Here is a 7,024-nt window from a genome sequence, read left to right as displayed (position 1 = left end):
ATTGAGGGAAAACAGGCAGAAACTCAAAATAAGAACCCACAAGCAGGAATCTGGAAAAGAGTCTGTGGAGGAATGCTATTTACTATCTCACTCTCTGACTTCTCTTGTGCTCAGCTAGCTTGCTTACACAACTCAGGCCCACCTGCTAAGGGATGGTGCCACCCACAGTGAACTGCATCCTCTATCAATCAAGACAATCTCTCACAAACATAACTAATCTGGCCTTATCCCTCAGTTGAGGTTCCCTCTTCCCATGTGACTCTGGGTTGTCTCAAGGTGACAATAAAAACTAAACAACAAAACTGGTTTTCAATCCGGATTCCACTGAGCCCTAGCCTACCTCTTACAGGTTTGCAAATAAAAATAGAAAAAAAGCTTCCCTCCATTTTTCTTGTACACAGATTTCATTTACTTTTTTATAAAAACTAAGGATTTTTATTGCAAAAAATAAAGAATAAAGGAGGCCCCGATATTTGAGATGATTTCTGGCTCTGCAGCTCTAATGCTCTAGAAGGCTGGCATTCTTACCTATCTCCCCCTTTAGTAATTTAAGACCTGTTAGAAGAAACTTGAATTAGAAGTAGAAATAAAGAAGAAGTCATACTTTTTTTTTTCAATGAAAGAATATCTTAGTAAGGTCTCCCGCTGTGGCAGTGTGTGGTGAAATCACCCCAGTGGGAGAATTTATTCTGTTAGTATCAGCAGACAAAATGTGGGGGCCAAACCTACATCTCGTAGTACACCTACTCAGTCAACAAATTTGGCCTGTGGTCTTAGCAGTTGTCTCAATTCTGGGCTCTGGGGATAAAATGCATATGATTAGAATACATTGATTTCTTGGAAACTTCAGTGTCACGGGAGCCAAGAAAAAAAAAGAAACAAGCAAAACCTTAACAAGTACTTTCACTCTCTTGCTTTTATTTTTATTATGAAACACATTTGGATTTTTATCTATGATACTGAGACAGAAAGGCCCAGTATTCACCTATATATAACTGCTGTTTTGTGAGACTGAAACATCCCTCAGAGATTCGTGTGTTTGAACACTCCATGACCCACTGGTGGAACTGTTCAGGAAAACTCTGGAATCCTTAGTAGGTGGAGACTTTCTAGATGAAATGTCACTGGGGTCTGACTTTGGGGCCTGGCCCCATTTCCTTTTTTCTCTCTGCTTCCTGAGTGCAGTCTCAGGTGATCAACCTAGTTCCTGTTCCTGCTGCTGTACCTTCCCTGCCTGTCCTCTTGTCTTTCCCAACATGATAGACTCTACCTCTCTGGAATGATAAACCAAGAGCCCCTTTCCCACCAATTGTTTTTGTCAGGGATTTATCACAGAAATTAAAGAGGATTGATATAATAACCATGGGGTATTTGTTAAAAGTGGCATTAACTTTAGTAAATACTACTAACGGATCTGGAGACTGTATTTGGGTTTTTTTTCCAGTGATCTCACTAATGTCTTTTCTATGTTTCAAATCTAATTTAAGATATAACCTTGCTCTGAGCAAGCAGATCTTGTCCCTAGCATCCTTTACCTTTGAGGATTTCTCAGTTTTTCATCACTTCCAGTAGCCTTGCCATATTTGGACGGTACTGATAATGTTCTCTTGTGAGGTATTAATCACTTTGGTTTGTCAGATATCTTTCTTTTGATTGCACTGTGGGGAGGAATACAATCCCACATGACATCATGGGATACAGTGTATTTCCGTGACATTTTGTTCCTTTCTTTAGAAAGGAGTCTGTAAGTCCAGTTTACACTCAAGGGGAGAGATTGAAGCTTCACCTTCTGGAGGAAGCAGTGTTTAATATTTCGAATTATTCTCAAATGATATATTACCTCTTTATTTCAGTCATAATAAACTGCTTTGTAAATGATAGGAACTGTATAGGAACATAAAAGGAAGATGAAATATGGGAAAATCTCTCTCTCTCTCTCTCTCTCTCTCTCTCTCTCTCTCTCTCTCACATTCACTCACTCACTCTTGTTCTCTCTCTCTCTCTCTCTCTCTCTCTCTCTCTCTCTCTCTCTATCTGTATGTTTTTGTGTGTCTTGTGTGTATGAATGCTTGCATGCACACATACATGTGCCCACAGGTGTATGTGCACATGCAAATGGAAGCTAGATGTTAACTTCAATAATTGTCCATCTGATATTTTGAGACAGGGTCTCTCACTGAACAGGAATTTGTCCATTTGGTTAGGCTGGTGCTCAGCAACCCCAGGGATGCTCCTGTATCCACCTTTCCAGTGCCAGGATTACAGACTCACACCATTATGTTGGGAATTTTATGTGGGTTCTGGAAGTTTAACTCAGGTACTCATGCTTGTTTGAGAATCACTTTATAGACTGAGTATCTCCACAGTCCCAGAAGACATCTATTAAGGAAGTTTCATAAGCATGGCATCATCACAGAATTGTGGTCATGAGAAAAACAACAGAGAAAATGCTGGAAGAAAAGTAATAAAGTAACTTATTTATTTTTTTCCCACCACCCATAAGAGACCAGTTACTACCTATTCAGGATTGGTGGTGCTAGGAGACAGCATTAAGAAAAGAAAAGAGAGGAGAGGAGAGGAGAAGAAAAGATTATGTTTAGGATATGAATAGAGTTCTCATACTGAAGTGATAGTTATTCAAAGACAGAATGTCTTTGAGCAAAAAAAAACCCCACAGTGGTCACAAGTAGGTTTTGTTTTTGGAAAGTTTCTAGGATGATTGTGTCCCTGTTCTTTCTCTTCTTGGTGTTTATTAAACCCAATTGTCATAAAACAGAAGGATTGACAGAGGGAAGTGTCACATACAGTCCCTCAAAGTACTATCTTGGACATGTATATATAAGGAAGCTATTGGAGAAATTAGAAGGAAACAGGATGAGTTGGCTCCTTATGTCTGATGAGAATAGAATGTGAAACTTCAAAATCCTTGTGAGCATGCTAGCACTGCCCAGAAATGGAATACAAATGTAAGCAAACCAATGAAATATAAAATCATAGAAGAATCAGTATATTTTTTTAAGTTTAAGAATTAAGACTACTGCATTAAGAGATCAAACAGAAAATGGATTGATTAGGTAACTGGTACCTACCTACAGCAGGGAAGTGGATGAAATAAGTAGATAAAAGTGCTCTCTAATCTTGCCTGCCCTTATTTCGTGTGCTGTTAACTTTTCCAACAGTTCTCAAGCCTATGCCCTATTTCAGAATCTTTCCCCCCACTCATCTTCTGAACCTCGGGACACTGAGGGAATTTGATGTTCAGACATTTTATTTTTAGGGCATCATATTATGTAATATCTTGGTTTGGTGTCATTTATTTCAAAATCTGCTGTTTTGAACAAGAACTGAGAAAAATGTACCCAGTAGATATCAATCTTTACATCTAAACCTTAAAATCACCTAAAAAAAAAAACCAAAGAAACAAAAAACAAAAAACCTAGCAATCCTCCTGGAAGCATTTTTCTTTTATCTATTAACAAATACATATGTGACTTAGGATTCATTTTCAAAGGCAGATTTCTGCACCTTTATTCCTGGCAGCAATTTTCAATTAATTAACATTCCTGAGAGAACAGTTAGGTACAATATTTTAAAAGAGAACTTTTATTTATTTTGTTTCTGCACTGTGTAAAAAGTGTTTCAACTGCAGGATACTTCATCTTTTGAAAACTGGCCTCTCTTCTCTCCCATCAAGGATAACCATGAAAGCAGCTTTAGAAAAGAAAACAAACCTTACAAATGTCAAGAACAATGAAGGTTGCTTCCTATACACTGAGGCTCCAACATCAACAAACTGTACAGCATATCTGCACTCACATCCGCTCAACAAGCTTTACCTCAAGGAAATGTTCTGTGGTATCACTGACAAAATCAATGTCAATTTCAGTTTTTTGCATGGAAAACAGTAGTGAGCTTCTGATCAGCAGTTATCACACAGTCCAAATGTCTCCTGGCTTCACACTGAATTGCTAGTGTTACTTTGGCTTATCTCTGTCAATCATTTGCTACTGTAACCAGTCTGTGGTTAGGGAGAACTCTGTGAGTTAATGTGGAGCAGCCATCCGAGAGCACAGTAGAGATGCTGGTGAACAAGCCAGCCCAGTTATTAACTTCATCACTAACAAAGAAGAAAAGCACATGTGTAATTACATAGATTGCAAAGCTAGCAACAAGCCTTGGCATCAGGGACTGGTTTCCTGCCTCCATTATTTCATCAGAAGCTGCTGTATGCTTTCGAAGGAGGGGGTGTGGGTAGAAGAAAATAAACAAGCAATCTCTCTCCTTCACTGTAGGTTATTGCTTCCCCTTAAACAAGCTTCTCTTTCTACTTCCTGACAGTTCAACTAATTTTAGAAGTTAGTGAACTCATTGAGTCTGTGATTTTAGGCTTCTTATGACTACTCTAATGTTAATTTATTATTAATAGATGAAAGTAATAATAATACTTGCAAGAATATAAAATAAGAAGTGAGCTTCAGAGAAATCTACATTATTAAAGTTATGAGGCTAGCATGTGTGTGTTGCTCATTACCAGGGAGGAGCTGCTCAACAACTTCATGGCTTAGTCAGTCAGCATGTCACTAAGGATCAGAACTAAAAAGTCCTACAATTTGGCCTTCTTTGGGGATTCTGAATTTTTATTTTGTCTGGTTTCTTTGTGTTACATTACATCTCTTTATTCTCCTGAGTGTTTGTCTGGGACAGCAGGCATAATTTGCTAGTACAGCTCCCTGACTAAAGGAAACATGCTCCCTGCTGTGGAAATGCCCTTGTTCTCTTCTGGTACAGTAGAAGGGTTTACACTTTATAATCTAAGGGACCCTGACCAAAAACGATTTGAACCATTTAGATTCCTCTCTATAACATGTAGTCGATCTGAGGGCCATTCTACTCTCCCCAGAAGAGAGATGTTAATACTGAAGGTCAGTCAGTATATGAGAATAAAGTTGTGATTGGTGGGGTGATTTTACCGTGGAGTTTTACAGAATTTTCTTGAAGTAGCCTTTCTTTCTTTCTTTCTTTCTTTCTTTCTTTCTTTCTCTCTCTCTCTCTCTCTCTCTCTCTCTCTCTCTCTCTCTCTCTCTCTCTCTCTTTCTTTCTGCTTGAGAGAATAATAGATCATTTATTCTGGAACCATTTTGAGTGACTATGGCCCAAAAACATAGATTTAGGTTACCCCAAATTCCAGGTTCCAATGTAGAATCAGTTTCAAGAACTCATATAGTTTTACACAACAAGAAAGTCATAAATAAAATCAAGTTTAAAATACATTGGTGGGTATATCAGAGGGGTAGTTAATGGGAAGATGGGGAAGCTTTTCTATAGGACTAAGATGCTATCTGAGATTTTGGGTTAGTGGAAGTTAGTGGTCTGCTAAGTTAATAGATTCAAATCGGTTCTTATTTATTAGTTACAGGATGTTAATTCCAAACACAGGTGGGTAAGGAGTGACTGTCCAGAAAGGCTAGAACTATGCTGAGATAAGGGGATTAGCCTCTTGAAGTTACTGTGGTTTCTTTCCTTCAAGAAATCAAACTTTGTTACTATCTTTGATTTTGTTTGGCAAATTAAAATATTGATTGATAACAAAAATCCTCTTCAGTGTATCCAGAGCAAAGATTTATAAGCAAAGAAGGAACAGTCCCTGTAAGCATTGTCTATCTGGGATGTTGATGAAATGCAATACAGACGTGTAGAATAATGATATTGCAGCTCCAAACGGCATTGTGGTTGGAGGTCTCCTATGATCCAGTGCAGCTCACAGATACATCTACAGCCTACAGTCTCCAAGGATAGATAACACTGTGAGTTAGTCCATTATTGACAGCAGCTGATATACATAGAATGTAGGTGGAAGCGTTCTATTTAATGCCATAGTTATCTTCAAAACATGAAGCATGAGAATGTTGTTCCAGCATTAAAAAACAGAAGTAGTAAATGAATAATAGGTTCTTAAATGCTATTTAGCAGACTACATTCAATTTCTAAATTATCACTGAAATGTGAATTCCACAAGGTAGACAAACTGTGTGTTTTGATTACTATTATCTGTCATGCTTAGAACAAAGTTTGCCTCACACAAGCTTACTCTCTGATACATGTAGATTTGATTATTTACTGATTCAGATATGTAATTTTGCATGAATTTATTTATATTTGTTGTTCTCTACTAAATTAATTTTACAATATGGGGGAAGGCTACAGTATTTTTTTTGTACTTATTCTGTGCCTAGGTGAACAGATAGCAAACAGAATTGGACAGTGAACAGTGAAGGGCCGCTGTACTGTGGGGTGCTTCCCTTTGGACCCCAGATGGGCACAGGCCGCACCTAAACACGAATTTCCAAGCACAAACCAAACACAAGAGATCCTTTATTAAACAAAAATGACTGAATCTGAATCAGGCAGAAACGGTAGCAAATAGTTTTTCAGGTGTTTATTTTAGGAGGAAAAAGGGAGGGGTCTTTATTAGAGGAAGCTAGGTGTTGGTATATTCTGATTGGGTATTTTAACTAGGTTAGTCAAAATAATGAATTTTGATTAGTAGACTTTGAGGTTTTGACAGTTGGACCTTGATGATTAGTCTCAGGAATGAGTCAATGGCCAAATAAGGGGACAGACCTTGGTGGCTGGCTTTAGGAGTGTAATCTATCGGTTTAACAAGGGGGAGAACTGTAAAGCTCAGAACCTGTCAGCACCATGTTTGCTGTGCTCAGGCCTGCGTTTACCATGGTTTGGCCTGCTAGAGCCTTTCAAACAGAATGACATAAGAAAAAGATGCTATTTTCTAGTTCCTAGACTCAGAAAGACAAACATGGTATGTACTCACTCATATGTGGATATCAGATGTAAAGCAAAGGATAACGAGACTGCGACTCACAACTCCAGGGAGGCTACCTAGTAAAGAGGACCCTATGAAAGACACAGGGATCACCCAGTGACATAGAAAAGGATGAGATCTACATGAGCAAACTGGGAGTCGAGGGGAGGGGTGAATGGAGGGCAAATGACAGGGGAGAGAGAG

This window comes from Peromyscus eremicus, chromosome 6 (assembly GCF_949786415.1).
Source record: "Peromyscus eremicus chromosome 6, PerEre_H2_v1, whole genome shotgun sequence".
Taxonomy (NCBI): Eukaryota; Metazoa; Chordata; class Mammalia; order Rodentia; family Cricetidae; genus Peromyscus; species Peromyscus eremicus.
This window is presented reverse-complemented; position numbering follows the sequence as displayed.